General features: G+C 34.5%; 1 long non-coding RNA gene across 1 annotated transcript in view; it reads left to right on the top strand.

The window, feature by feature from the left end:
- Nucleotides 1–15,792, top strand: part of LOC115837492 — a 266,063-nt gene extending 250,271 nt beyond the window's left edge. Inside the window, exon 2 of the long non-coding RNA XR_004032522.1 lies at nucleotides 15,757–15,792. This is a non-coding gene — a long non-coding RNA (uncharacterized LOC115837492). The remainder of the gene's footprint in view (nucleotides 1–15,756) is intronic.
- Nucleotides 15,793–16,629: the final 837 nt, after the last annotated feature.

Genomic DNA, 16,629 nt, shown 5'->3' with positions numbered 1-16,629 from the left:
CACACCAGTTAGAATGGCGATCATTAAAAAGTCAGGAAACAACAGGTGCTGGAGAGGATGTGGAGAAATAGGAACACTTTTACACTATTGGTGGGACTGTAAACTAGTTCAACCATTGTGGAAGTCAGTGTGGCGATTCCTCAGGGATCTAGAACTAGAAATACGATTTGACCCAGCCATCCCATTACTGGGTATATACCCAAAGGATTATAAATCATGCTGCTATAAAGACACATGCACACATGTGTTTATTGGGGCACTATTCACAATAGCAAAGACTTGAAACCAACCGAAGTGTCCAGCAATGACAGACTGGATTAAGAAAATGTGGCACATATACACCATGGAATACTATGTAGCCATAAAAAATGATGAGTTCATGTCCTTTGTGGGGACATGGATGAAGCTGGAAACCATCATTCTCAGTAAACTATCGGAAGGACAAAAAAACCAAACATTGCATGTTCTCACTCATAGGTGGGAATTGAACAATGAGAACACATGGACACAGGAAGGGGAACATCACACTCCGGGGACTGTTGTGGGGTGGGGGGAGAGGGGAGGGATAGCATTAGGAGATATACCTAATGCTAAATGACAAGTTAATGGGTGCAGCACACCAACATGGTACATGGATACGTATGTAACAAACCAGCACATTGTTCACATGTACCCTAAAACTTAAAGTATAGTAATAATAAAATTAAAAAAAAAATAAAAAAACATGGAAATAAGTCTTAAAAGGTACATTTTAAAATGTAAATTCTCATTTGTTTAAATCCAAGCAAACTTTTAAACTAAGAGTTAGCCATAATAAGGAAAACTTCATTTTTGTTTTCCTCTGGAGAGGATTGCTGTCTGAATATAAAGTATTTTCATATCATTCATTCCAGAACTGACATTAAATTTTACGGAAAGATGAAATTCCTTTTTAGCAAAAGTTATTATTTCAATTATACATTTATAATATTTTTGATAAATATACTGAAGGTACAAATTTATGCTACAGTAAAATTTAGTAAATGCACATGATGCTAAAGCCACAAACTAGATTCACGTGTTTTACCATACATTTGTAAGTATACAATTTATAATGTCAATTACAAGACAGAAACATTTATCTTTGATAACCAATTTATGTTGCATTGGCTTCCTTTTTTCTCTTTTAAATCACTTTCAATTACTCTTAGAAAATATTTACTTTAATTTTGAAGAATGTATCTTGTTGATGTATATGTATTAAGATGTGTTCAGAATAAATATAAAATATGGACATTAATAAATTATATATCCATTCACCTTACGTCATTAAACATGTAAATTTTACAATTAATTCAAATTATATATACATATATAAAAGTCATGTTTTCAATTACTTATTTTACGAATAAAATATATTTCCCTCAAGATAACAAGATAAGCCTATAATATTGAGACTTTCACAATATTTCAAATCTAATTTAACATTTTATGAACTTAGAAATACTCCATTACTAGCTTTATAGCACAATTATTTTCATTGAGGCTCTCCTCTTCTTTGATAGTCTTCTTTTTTTTAGTCAAATTGCTCTGTATTTACATAAAAACTCTGTTTAAGGTGTAAGTTAGAGGTAGTAGACACAGAAGTATTTAACAAGGTCATTATTTAGATTTGAAGAGTTCCTGCACTTTGCAATGCATCAAACAGTAATTTGTAATTGACAGTTTTCTTACCTAGAGTGCTTCTCAGACAAGAGATTGTTCTCCAAAGACAGTCAGCTGGGTAAATGTCAGAGGCTCAAAAAGTAAATTAGAGTGCAAACAGTGTTGATATTTCTATGAAATGGAAGAAAAGCGTATTTATTTCTAAAATATAGAATTTTATTTAAAACAAGTGAAAACCTTCTATTGTGACCTTTACAAGTTTCCAAACAGTGACGAATTTGGTCATTACAAATAACCTTTTCCAGAAAGAGCTTTACCATTTGGGACTTTCATTTAGTAATATATGTGAATTAATTTTCTTTCTACAAAATAACTCATGTTATTAAATTTTCTATGAGATATTTTATTCCTGATACTACAGCTTTAAAGACATTTTGGAAGGAAAAACAGTAAGGGGGCAACTATATGGTAGTGTATCATTTGAACTTATTGGGAGGAAATTAGTCATTTTTTGGTTTCTTCATTCTGTACAGAACAATGTTGTATTTGTGTGAATGTTATGGGTAATTATGTCTACCAATGTTCTTTATATAGAGCTTAGTGTAATTTTATTCGGAAGCTCTACTATAAAGCTGTTTCCAACTAAACAAACAGGTGGATTCTCTGAACGCATTGTTATTATTTGTTTGGAATATGGAACTTTTTTTGCTGTATAAATAATGTATGTTGTGGTTTTAGGCTGTTTTCCAAGTTAGCCTCCACTATATTTTTTTTTAATTTTCGGAGACTCAAAGAAAGTATAAATAAAATATATGTGCATGATATATACAATTATGTATGTATATGACCATATAAGATTAAATAGAAGATTATGAGAATAACGAAAAGGGTAGATAAATAGTATTACCACAAGCCCTAAGTAGCTTGCATAATAACATCACTATTGGAAAATGGGTTCCAAATACCAACTTGGAACTATAGAATCACATCCTGGCCTGATATACCTAACAAAAATGTTCTTTCTCCTCAGTCCCACATTTCTAAAACACTAGAGGACTGCAGGTCTGATTCACTGATTGGGGTTTCTTCTGCCTATGATAGGGTTTCTGAAAGGTCGAGGTAGGGACTATGCAACAGGACATGGGGGATGAAGATGCTACAAAAGACGAGGTTATTTCCTTGGTTTAAAATCTGTCTCAATTTTCCTGAGGGTTTTAAAAAACAAACAAAAACAAAACAAAACAAAAATAACTTTTCTACCTCTATCCTCCTAGGAATTGCTGTCTCTGCCAGTCTTCATTGTTAAGCAGATGCTGAATTGCACACTCTACTAACCACTGGGAGCATAGAATACTTTCTACCAGATTATCTACACAACCTAATGGGGAGAGCTGATTGTCTTAAGTAAGCTAATACATAATCGAGTGGTTGGCATTATCAAGTTCCAAAATATCCTTAAGATTTCTTGGCCAGGCGCAGTGGCTCACACCTGTAATCGCAGCACTTTGGGAGGCCGAGGCGGGCGATCACCAGGTCAAGTGACCTAGACCAACCTGGCTAACACGGTGAAACCCCGTCTCTACTAAAAATACAAAAATTAGCTGGGCGTGGTGGCGGGCACCTGTAGTCCCAGCTACTCAGGAGGCTGAGGCAGGAGAATCACTTGAACCCAGGAGGTGGAGAGGAGAATCGCTTGAACCCGGGAGGCAGAGGTTGCAGTGAGCCAAGGTCGTGCCACTGCACTCCAGCCTGGCAACAGAGTGAGACTCTCTCTCAAAAAAAAAAAAATAAATAAATAAAAAAGAAAAGAAAAAGAAAGATTTCTTAAAAATTGTATCAATATTTATTGGAAAGTAAAGAAGACTAGATCTATACCTTTTTTCTCAGTTATATATGAGAGGCAGTGAACTTCCCTGACTATTCTATTCATAATGGTAGCCACAAATTCTTTCCTCTTATCCTGTTTTATATTTCTTCAGATATTACTGTTTATTTTCTGCTTCTTCCACTAGAATAAAGGCTTCATTGATGCAGGTGCTTTTTTTTGTGTAACTTCCTGTGATATCCTCAGATACAAGAACAGTGAGTGGCATATAGTAGACATTAAATAAACATTTGTGAAATGAATGATTGAATGAATACCAACTCAAAGACTTAGGTGCTTTGAAACATGTTTCACCTTGATACTTGTTTCTGTTCATTGTATCATACACACTACTAACCACATAGTTTCTTCATGCAAAGAACTTTTTAGATACCTGACCATGACTGCTTTACAGATGGATTACTTGCTTGAACCACTTTCCTCTAATGCAGCTCTCTTTCCATAGAAGTCAGTCGGCCTGTCCCCTTTCTCACTGAACCTGACTTCAAGGCCACAGCTCAAACAGGCCACCTGTTTGTCCTTTTCTGCAAATTAGGCACTACATGGTTAAAAGTTGCATAGGAAGATAAATGGAAAAACAACAAAGTGGATGAGAGAGAGAGAAAGTTATTGTGAAGCTCTAGTCAGAAGCAACCAAGGAGAAAACATGACTCAAAAAAAAAACGTAATTAGAAAATGTCCATAATTTATAGAAACTACCGTACATTGCATGAAAGGATAATTTGCTCATGCAATCTGTTTGGATTCTGAAGAGCTGAGAGAAATCTACACACTTTATGCATGAGTGTGTCAGAAAGAGCAATAGGTGTCAGGGAGGTAATAATACAGCCTAATTCAAGGTGCTGGGCATCCCACTAAAACATATTTCCTGCTTCCTTTGTATCCGTGACAAACAAACTACTAGTGCCCCTATAAAACTCATCCCTTTATTTGAACACACAAGACACACAAAAGCATAAAATAGTATTACTTTTGCGATGCTCTTGTGTAGCACAGATGATGTGGAAGCTAGGCTGGATCTGAATGAATGTTGGCCTGAACATTTATTTGTTTTGGTGACTAGTCTGATTTCATATTAAGATTTCAGGCATATTAATGAAAGGCATATATTGAAAAACAATGGTTTAAAAAGGTAGTAATAAATCAGAATCTGGCAAACTATGAACAGGAGTAAAAAAAAAAAAATCAGACTAAAAAAAAAGTTAAAGATAAGTCTCACATTTATCTCAGGTTAGTCACAACTCCCACAACCATTTACTAAGTACCAATTAATGCCAATTGCAGTATAAGAAGATACAATGAACACAATGAAAACTCTGACTTCAATTCCAATAACGTATTTTGTTTTAAACATCCAAGATGTTCCAGGCACTACAAGAAGTACTAGATTCAAAGACAACTATCCTGCTGTATAATTGGCATATGTCCGCCTAGTTATGTTACAATTTATTTCCACTCTCTCTTATTTTATTTTATTGACACAGGGTCTTACTCTGTCACCTAGACTGGAGTGCAGTGGGGCAGTTGCAGCTCACTGCAGCCTTTGCCTCCCAGGTTTAAGCGATTCTGCCACCTCAGCTTCCCGAGTATCTGGAACTACAGGTGCACACCACCATGCCTGGCTAATTTTTGTATTTTTTTGGTAGATGGGGGATTTCACCATGTTGGCCAGGCTGGTCATGAACTCCTGACCTCAAGTGATCTGCCCGCCTTGGCCTCCCAAAGTGCTGGGATTACAGGTGTCAGCTATTGCGCCTGGCTTCTCTCCTATTTTAAATAATTTTATTTTTACATACTGTCATCATTTCCTAGACACATAATCATATAATATATTCAACATTATTGTACTGGTTAAATACTTCAAAGTCACAATACTGTAATAGTTCTACTGTTACTGTAAATACTTGCATCTTGAGAATATAAACACAATATAACCTTCAATCAATATACTTCTCAAAAGAATCAGATACTTTGTGGGAGTTTATGCCTAAATTCATATGCATAAAATCCTATTCTGATTTCAAAATATTCTCAGTGAAAATGACAGGCATATGTAATCTAATGAAACTAGAGCAGAAGATATTAGTGTCTATGGAAAGCCTGATATTTTCAAAGTATATGTCTAATAAATAAAATTTCATACAATGGGGTTTAGATAGTAGCTTAAAATAATAGTTACTATTCAGTGGGAATTTATTTTATGGTAAGAAGTGTGCTAGATGCTTCAGATACTAATCTGTAATTTAATTTTACAGACATTTCTGTGGATTAGATCTATTTTCCTTACTTTACAGAAAGTTAATTTAGGCTTGGAGAGATTAAGACTTGTAGAAATAAGAGAAGACTAGGACATCTGGAATTGCAATTCTCGAGGTTCCTCAAAACAGTAAAGTCTTTGCTCTTTCTACTTAAGTATGCTGACTCTCAATTCTTAATTGAATGAACTAGTCAAAAATGACACTTAGAAACAAATTACTTAGAAGTACCCCTTTACAACCCTCCTTAATAATGCCGATCCCACGAATCAAATAAAATCTTCCCATTTAAATACTCCAGAACTTTTTAGCATCTTTGCCTTTTTTTTAGAAACACTGTACTTTGTTTTTGTAGCATTATTATCTATTTGCCGGTTTTGGCTGTTTTATGAAACCGTATTGTGGGATAGTGACACAAAGTTTAAGAGTATATTTTAAACTGGCCAGGTGTGGTGGCTCACCCCTTTAATCCCGGCACTTTGGGAGGCTGAAGTAGGAGGATTGTTTGAGTCTAAGAGTTTGAAACCAGCCTGGGCAACATAACAAGACCCTGTCTCAAAAAACAAAAAAATTTAGCCAGGTGTGGTGGCACGTGCCTGAAGTCCCAGCTACTCAGGAGGCTGAGATAGGAGGATTGCTTGAGCCCAGGAGTTTGAGGCTGCAGTGAGCCATAATTGTGCCACTACACTCAACCTGGGAGACAAGGCGAGATCCAGTCACTCTCTTAATGAATCTTTTTGAACAGGAATAAACATTCCTACTTGGTCTTGCCTGCAGGCATACAAATCCACCTAATATGTAGAAGTCCTCTCATGATAGGCAGAACAATGAAACTTCCCACTACTCAAAGATGTCTGTGTCCTAATCCTAGGAACCTATGATTATGTTATGTTGCCTGGCAAAATAGAGTTAAAGTTACAGATGGAATTAAGGTCACCAGTTAACTGACTTTAGGGAGATAATCTTGTATTATCCAGGAGGGTCTAATTTAATCACAAGAGTGGAAGAGAGTCAGAGGGAAATGTGACTGTGGAATGTGTCAGAGTGATGTGAGGTGAGCAAGAGTGGACAGGCAATTTCAGCTTTGAAGATGGTGGAAGAGAACGTGACCCAAAGAATGCAGGCAGCTGCTAGAAGCTGGAAGGGCAAGAGAGTAGATTTTTTTTTTTTTTTTTTTTGTCTACAGTATCCAGAAAATAATCTATCTCTTCCAACACCTAGATTTTATTCCAGTGAGATTCATTTTAGACTAAGGAAATACAAAACTGTAAGATAATCAAATTGATTTGTTTTCAGATACTAAGTTTGTGGTAATTGGTTTTAGCAGCTATAGAAAATGTACACATCTCTCTTGGCTGCTGTTTCTTCTAGGGTAACAACAATTTTGGTAGATGTCAATCAACGTATATTGATGTGACAAAGTAACACTTTCTCTATTAGATTTTTGTGGGGTTCTCGTCCATTGATAATTCCTTTGTTGGAAAATCAGTAAAGAGGTTTTTTACTACAATGAAATGAAAATCTGACCTTGTCCTGGAGCTGCAGATTATAGTTACAAATCATGTTATATGCTTTGAGAACCTATGCTATTCTTCCCTGTTAGTCTTGAACATAATTTTTGATAGAATGAATGGCTGAATAAATATGAGTAGCCTCATGTTTATCCTCCTCATAGTTCTTTCCTGCACAAAAGTTCCATCCTCACTTCTTCCAATAAAATAAAAGGAGTTTCCTTAGCAATTTCTATATTTGAGTTACTTCAACCATAAAGTGCTAATATTTTCTAATTTTTAGAAAAAGGATACAACATAAGAACATCATGGCAAGTTCTCCATCTAAACATTTTGAAGATGTGAGAAAAATTTTAACTTCTGTATCTATTCTCTCAAATCCAATTACATTCCCCAAACAAATTAAAGACCCTAGCAAGATCAATATTGCTGTTATATTGCAGGAACAGTTAGCTGGAATTATATGGGAAAAGAGAGAAGGAGTACATGAAAGGAAATATTTTAGTGCCACCAGGATGCTGTTCAGCTTGTGGAGTGTCTATGGAAAACTTCTTTTTAATTTATGCCCATTGGGAAAAATCTATAATCACGATTTTTGGTTTTACAAAATTCTGTCATTATTTCTGGGAAGCTTTTTATGTATGCATACAACCTCCTCTTTCAGCGCATGGCATTTAAGACACTCCCACCTTCTTCGAAATTCAGAGGTGAACCTCTCATTTTCAGTTGCCATTTCCACTCTTTTCAAACCAACTCAGCTGTGCTTTCACAATATTTTACTTGTTTTGTAAGTTGGCCTCATTTCTTCTCCACTAAATATAGAGTAAAATTTATTTGCTCAATAAAGGTGTAATTCTTTGTTTTCTTTTCTACTTTGCCTTTTGTTATAGACATAATGTGCCTTAGCATCCTCTCTTGAATTATGTTTATGGAGGCCTATGTGGAAAAACATGTGAAGATTATGACTTCTGAATGCAAATGCACCTATCATGTATGGGAATTGTCTCAGTCCCATTTTCCTCATGTAGGGTAATACTCTACAGAAGGAATTTCTATTGGGAAGGCAGCTCGTAACTCAAGCCTGCAGTCTGTTTTTTGTTCTCCTTCATAGTGTATGTGTCATTTTCGGTGTATATTCCTTTGAGTCTAGACTTCAAATATTTCCCAACAATGTTACCTCAGGGCATGTGAAATACATGCTTTTTGTCTATAATACATCTGTAGCCTTCAATTCACCTACAAATGATTGAAATATTCCATGCTGAGGACACTTCTCAAATCCAAAGGTTTTTAATAACTCCCAGGAGCAGTCATTCCAGTCATGAAAACGGGGATTAAAATTACTCTATGCCACTGTTGAGGGGCGTCTCTCAATATTTTCTTGACATTTGACTGCTTTGTAAGAATAATTCAAGATAACTCTGAGACTGTGCCCCTCATCATTTTTTTCCATCAATTTGGGATAGTGTCAATATTCCATTTGTCTAGTTCAAACGATAACATGAGTTACATGTAGGTATACTTACTTTTCCTTTCATATATTAAAATTTTTTTATCAAGTGTGGGCTTCTCTTATCCCAGTTCAATGAACATATCTTTCTTCATTTTATTTTACTTTCTAAAAAATCTGTTATTTGAAGTATTTTTTACTGAATTTTGAGCAAAATTTATTTATTTATTTTTTAGATTCAATAATTCCTGGATTATGAATTTAAGTTCTTACTTTCACACTATATTTTGCAAAGTTCCATTAAATCTATATTTTTTCTGTCCACCTAATTTCAATAAGATGCTATGTTCCCTTTCTAAGTAAAGACATTTATCCTCTTTATATTTATTCATAAAATCTATCCTTCCCTTATGGCTGTGGTACCTGAAACCCATAACCATAATAAGCATTTTTATAATACTGAATCCAGAGCCAATTTCAAATGAGGTAATGCTGGTGGATTATGGTTTCAGGCTTCAGGAACCTATGAATAAAGCATAGAAATAAGCCAGAGAGCAAACATGAACCCATCTGCCTTCTGTATTAATGACTAGTCAGTATCCCATTTTTTAAAATTCATCCCATTCATTTTTCTTCATTTATCAAACAATTCAATTGTGGTTGACTTAATTATTTTAAAAAGTATGATTGTGGTAAGCTCTATGGAAAATTAATAAATCAGATTGAAGAGACTAGAGCTTGAGGGGCACAGAGGTAACTCTTCGATAGAGTGGTCAAAAAACATGATTGCATCTTCATTTCACCCAGAACAATAGAATCCAGTTAAAATGATTTGTTTAGAGTTTGTGTGTGGAGCAGTGGTTGTGTTACCATGTCATCTATTAAGCTTTGATATCTTGATAGCGTCAGAACCGAGAAGGGCAGAATATGAATACCTTGGTAAGGAATTTCCAGACAAAGGAAATAGCTTTTGCATGTTTGTGGCAGTGCAAGGAATGAGAGAGGTGAAAAGAGTGATAGATAATGACATCACAGAGAAAAGAGGAGGGTGACCTAACCAGCAACATCCAAAAGTAGAGATCGTGGCTAAAAGCAAGACTGGAATCAAGTTTTATTCTTCTTCCCTAGTCAAAACCTTGAAATCTATACACTCATATGTTCTCTTGGACCCTAAGCAGATTAAGAACAATTATTAAAAGCCCAAGTATTTGGCTTATCTCAATGACTCATGGGCAGACACTAATATAGGAAGTAGCAATGATAACAGGATAATACAGAACCCTAGCTGCGTCCATTAGATACATGACCCAATGTAAGATCAGATCAGCCATTCTTCCTCTCTTGGGAAGAAGTGAGTAAATGAGTGTAGATGAATGGACCAGATATGTATATTTCAATCCCATTTTGGAGCGAGCTATGTAGAAATCTTTTTCAATGAAAAGTGGGTCTAAGAAGAGAAATATTTACTGCTAACTTCTGTTATTAACTATTAACAATGCAGCTTATCATTTTGAAAGTCATCTAATGTATAGGAAATGCTCTAGCACAAACCTTGTAAATAACACTGTTTTTAAATGATTTGCCAGCAATACTTATATGAACATGACAGCTTAGCTTTAGAGCTGTCCATAATAAGACTGCTGAAAGGTCATTGTGAAATGTTAATATAAAATAATATTTTATTCTAGACAAAAATGTGATCGTGTATAAGCTGGTGCTGTGTTAAGATTTATTTTTCAGTAAATTTTCCACAAACTTGATGAAAATAATCTCAAGCAGATGGAAATATTATAAACCTTAAAGGAAATCAATGCTGGATCAACCTTTTTCTTACCTATTCAAGTCTCTATTAAGAATGATTAATTCCAGTAATATTAACCTGCATATCTCTAACAATAAGAAATCTCAACACCATAGATAAACTCATCTCTTAACGAAGGTAGCAGGTGACATGATAACACAACCACTGCTGTACACACAAATTCCAAACTAGTTGTTTTAAGTGGATGCTGTTGGTCTGAGTGAATTGAAGATGTAATCATAAGTTTTTTGTTTTGACATTAGGAAAAAAAGATTCCAATGTTATAGAAATGACTGAGAAGATTCTTTCTTTTTAAGTAAAAAAAGGTACTTGTTCTAGTTATTAACAAAACTATTGAAAATTCACACCAAATAGATATAGAGAAAACTACGTATAATGTCTTCAAATGTATTTTCTAACATAGCTTTTTAATAAAATAGGGAACAATGTGTATATTGCTTTGGATATTATTTTCACAATAGAATATACTGTGCTTCTATTTCCATATCAATAAATATATATGTTAGCTTTATAAATTACTTTATTCCTTTACTGAACATTTCAAATACAGTAATACATACGTCAAGTAGAGTGAACATATTTCACAATGTGGACATTCATATTTTAGTTAACCATATTATTATAAATAAAATTATGGCGGACATCCATGCATAGCAATTTTTACAGGATTTTTTTAGGAGGACAGTGTGGATGGAGGAAAGTTATTCCGAAAAAAGTTTATATTTTATAGTTTGCTGCACAAATTGTTAAATTTTCCTACCGAAATTTCATATGAGTTTTTCTTTCTACTTCTAATGTATGAGAGTGCTTATACAAAACTGATTATGCTGGAAAATATCATTAATTTCCTCATTATACAAGAAGTAAGGGAAGCTATATGTTTTGTACAAAATGACTGGTACTGGAATTAAATCTTTCTTAAAAATTGTCCTATTGACATTTTGATTGTAAAAACAAAATGGTTTCTTATTTCATTTTATATATCTTTAGTTGAAAGTGAGTCTAAATTTCTTTATATTTTTGAGCAATACATTTTAAAAATTTTCTGCATGCATTCTTTACTTATTTTTAAAAGAATCGTTCTGTGATTTTTAAGTACTCTTTATGTATTAAGAACATTAACTCTATGTTGTGATTTTTTTACATCTTTTCTACTTGACCCTGCCATATTTGTTAAGCCATCATTCTGCATCTGTAATATGCAAATCCAAAGTAATTATATAATAATTCTTCTTATGCCTGCCTCTGTTGAGATCATATGTTAAAGTTTGTTTTCCATATTTTACCATGGATAAATCTTCTCAAACTACTAAAGATTTTAATTGTCCTTTAAAGCTACCTGATTTCATGGAGAAATAACTCAATTACAGTGAGCACTATAGATAATCTGCATTTTCTTGACTTACTTCTCCCATATTTACTTTACCTTCCCTGGAATCCATGTCTGTCGCTATCATTGGCTACCTGTGACTGCCTAGGCATACCTCATGTTATTGCACTTTGCAAATACTGGACTTTTTACTAATTGAAGGTTTTTAGGCAACCCTGCATTGAGCAAACCTATCAATGCCATTTTCCAAAGGCATGTGCTCATTTTGTGTCCCTGCATCACATTTTGTTAATTCTCCTAATATTCCAAACTTGTTAATTATTATTACATCTATGATGGTGATCTGTGATTAGTGATATTTGATGTTACTATTTTAATTGTTTTGGGGAACCATGAAACATAGCCATGTAAGAGAGTGAATCTAATGAATAAATATCATGTGTGTTCTGACCAATTCACCTAGAGGCTTTTTCCTATCTCTCTCCCTGGGCCTCCCTATTCTGAGGCACAACAATATTGAAATTAGTAACACAGAAATGGTCTCTAAGTGTTCAGCTGAAAGGAAGAGCTGCACTACCCTCACTTTAAATCAAAAGCTAGAAATGATTAAACTAAATGAGGAAGACAGGTAGAAAGCCAAGAAAAGCCTAACGCTAGGCCTTTTGAACTAAACAGTTAGTCAAGTCATGGATGCAAAGAAAAAATTATTGAAGGAAATTAGTAATGCTATTCCACTAAACACACAAGTGATAAGAAAGCAAAAAAGCCTTATTGCTGACAAGTTTTAATGGTCTAGATAAAAGGTCAAACTAGCCAAAATATTCCCTTAATCCAGAGCAAAGACCTAACCCTCTTCAATTCTATGAAGGCTGAAAAAGGAGAAGAAGTTGCAGAAGAAAAGTTGGAAGCTAGCAGAGGTTGGCTCATGAGATTTAAGGAAATAAATCATCTCCATAATAATAAGGGCAAGGTGAAGCAGTAAGTGATGATGTAGAAGCCACAGCAAATTATCCAGAAGGTCTAGCTAATTAATAAAGGTGGCCTCACTAAACAACAGATTTTCAGTGTACAAGAAACAGTCTTTTATTGGAAGAAGATGCCACCTAGGACTTTCACAGGTAGAGAGAAATCAATGTCTGGCTTGAAAGCTTCAAAGGACACACTTACTCACTTGTTAGGAGCTAATATAGATTGTTACTTTAACTTGAAGCCAGTGCTCAGATACCATTTTAAAAATCCAAGGGCCCTTAAGAATTACGCTAAATATACTTTGCCTGTGTTCTATAAATAGGAAAACAAAGCCTGGATTACAACACATATGATTGCAGCATGGCTAACTGAGTATTTTAAGCCTAGTGTTGAGATCTACTGCTCAGGAAAAAAAGATTCCTTTCAAAATATTATGGCTCAGTGACAATGCACTTAGTCACTGAAGAGCTCTAATGGAAATACACAAAAAGATGAATGTTTTCATGGTTGCTAACACAACATCCTTCTCCATGGATGAAGGAGTAGTTTCAACTTTGAAGTCATATTATTTAAAAAATATATTTATAATGCTATACCCACCATAGATAATGATTCTTCTAATGTATCTGGCCAAAGTAAAATAAAATCTTTCTGGAAACAATTCCCAATTTTAGATGCCATTAAGAACATTTGTGACTCATGAGAGAAGGTTAAAACATCATAGTATTTAGAAAATATATTTTATAATATTATAACTGCCATAGATAATGATTCTTCTAATGTATCTGGCCAAAGTAAAATAAAAACTTTCTGGAAACGATTCCTCATTTTAGATGTCATTAAGAACATTTGTGATTCATGGGAGAAGGTTAAAATATCAACATGAACAGGAATTTGGAAAAAAAGTGATTTCAAACCTCATGGATGACTTTGAGAGTTTCAAGATTGCAATACAGGAAGTCACTGCATGTATTAGTCCATTCTCATGCTGATAATAAAGACATACCCTAGACTGGGTAATTTATAAAGGAAAGGAGTTTAATTGACTCCCAGTTGAGCATGGCTGGGGAGGCCTTAGGAAACTTACAATCATGGTGGAAGGCAAAAGGGAAGCAAGGCACCTTCTTCACAAGGCGCCAGGAAGGGGAAGTGCAGAGCAAAGGGGGAGAAATGCTGAGAAAAGGGGGAAAGGCCCCTTATAAAACCATCAGATAATGTGAAAACTCACTCACTATTATGAGTGCGATATCATGAGAACAGGATGTGGTAACTGTCCCCACGATTGAATTGCCTCCCCTTGGCTCCCTCCCATCACATACAGGGATTATGGGAACTACAGTTCAAGATGAGATTTGGGTGTGGACACAGCCAAACCTTATCATTGCAGATGTGGTAGAAATAGCAACATAACTAGAATTAGAAGTGGAGCCTGAAGATGTGACTGAATTTCTGTGATCTAGTGATAAAACTTGAAGGGATGAGTAGTTGCTTCTTATGGATGCACAAAGAAAGTTGTTTCTTATGATGGAATCTACTGCTGGTGAAGATGCCGTGAAAAGTGTTGAAATGACAACAAAGAATGTAGAAATTTATTACAAAAGCTTAAATGATAAACAGAGTCAGGGTTTGAGAGGATTAACTCCAATTTTGAAGGAAGTTCTACTGTGAATAATATGGTATCAAATACCATTTCATGCTACAGAGAAATCTTTTATGAAAGGCAGAGTCAATAGATGCAGCAAACTTTATTGCTGCCTTATTTTAAGAAGTTTCCAGTCACTTCACCCTTCAGTAACCACCATGAGTTAGCCATCAACATGAAGGCATGATCCTCCACCAGCAAAAGATTAAGATTTGTTGAATGCTTAGGTGAAGGTTAGCTTTTTTTTAGCAATAAAGTATTTGTTAATTAAGGCATGAACGATATTTTTAACGATAATGCTATTGCACACTTTAAATAGACTACAGTGTAGTGTAAACATAACTTTCATTTGCACTGGGAAACCAAAAAATTGGGGGACTTACTTTATTGTGGTGGTCTTGAAACAAACTCCTATCTCTAAGGTATGCCTGTATGAGTTTAGCATCCCTAATGCAAAAATCTGAAACCTGAAGAGCTCCAAAATCTGAGAGTTTTTGAGACCTGACATGACACCACAATTGGAAAATTCTACACTTGATCCATGTGACAGGTTGTAAATTGCAGTCAAAATTTGTTTTATGCACAAAATTATGAAATATAAAAATTACCTTCAGGCTATATGTGTAAGAAGGATATGAAAAATATAAATTTTGTGTTTAGACTTATCCCTAAGATATTTTAAAATATAAATGCAAATATCCCCAAATCCAAAAATATTTTAAATCCGAAATACTTCTGATTTCAAGCATTTTAGATAAGCAATACTCATCCTGTATATGTGTATATATTTTTTCACATACTCCCATCACCTTTAGATTCAGCTGCCCCTTGGGAAATACATTAAATATTGATGCATACGGATACATATCAAAGTACAGTTTTAATTGCCTGTTTTGATTGACTGCCCCAGTTATGAAAGATAAGCCACTACACCTGCCAAAGCCAGCTGTTGGTCACTACGAAAGGCAAAGATGAAAACAGGATAAGGAAATAGGAGGGAAATGGAAAAGGTGGAGAATTGGAGAAATATCTAGTGCAACTTATCAGGTGTAATTTTGGGATTGCAGTATGTGTTAATCTTTTTTTGTGAAAGGAGAGGGTAGAATATTGAGAGAGATGAGGAGAGACGGAGAAATATAAAAGAGGGGAGAAACTTAAAACACATTGTAAGGCATTGAGGTTTTAGATTTTAGGGCATTTTATTCATGTTATTTCCCACAATTCATTACACTTTTTCCTTCCCAACAGGTGTTCAATAGCTCACTGTGATTGTTGAGAAGTCAACACAGGAACAAGGTATGTAGCTGTGGGAACCTCTGTCAAATCAATGAAATAATTACCATCATGCAGTTAAAAATCCTGCTGATTCTAAATAGATATTTTGAGAAGGATTAAGCCCATATGGTCATGTTACAAAAATTGCATATTTTCTCCTTCGCTTAAAATTATCCCACTTAAAAAAGAGTTTTTTTTTTATTAAAAAAGAATTGTAACTTATATAGACAATTTGGTAGAAAATTGCCTTTCAAAAATATCACTTCAAAATAAGGTTGGCTTTTAAAAATTACTTCTAGTTCAGTTTTTATTTAATTTTATTCATAATGGGCACATAACTATACATATTTATAGGGTAGAATATGATGTTTCAATGCATGTACACATTGTATGATGATCAAATTGGGGTTATTACTATGTCCATCACTTTAAATATTCATCATTTATTTGTGAAAATAACATTCAAATCCTTTTCTTCTAGTTACCTTGAAATACACACTATATTACTATTTACTGTGGTCACGTTATCGTGTAATAGAACACCAAAACAGATTTGCCTTGTGTAACTGTACTTTCACACCTGTTGACCAATGTCTCCTGGCTTCCCCCTTTCTCTTCCCCTCCCCAGCCTCTAGCAGTGACTATTCTACTGTCTACTTCTGTGATATCAACCTTTATGATTGCACATATGAGTGAGATCATATAGTATATTGTCTTTCTGTGCCTGGCTTATTTCACTTAATATAATGCCCTACAGTTTTATCTACATTGCCACAAATGACAGAACTTAATTCATTTTTATGGCTGAATAGTACTCATTGCATATATGTACCATATGTTCTTTGT

The sequence above is a fragment of the Nomascus leucogenys genome, chromosome 12 (genome assembly GCF_006542625.1).
Source record: "Nomascus leucogenys isolate Asia chromosome 12, Asia_NLE_v1, whole genome shotgun sequence".
NCBI classification, from domain to species: domain Eukaryota; kingdom Metazoa; phylum Chordata; class Mammalia; order Primates; family Hylobatidae; genus Nomascus; species Nomascus leucogenys.
The sequence above is the reverse complement of the archived record's forward strand: the minus strand, read 5'-3'. Positions and strand labels throughout refer to the sequence as shown.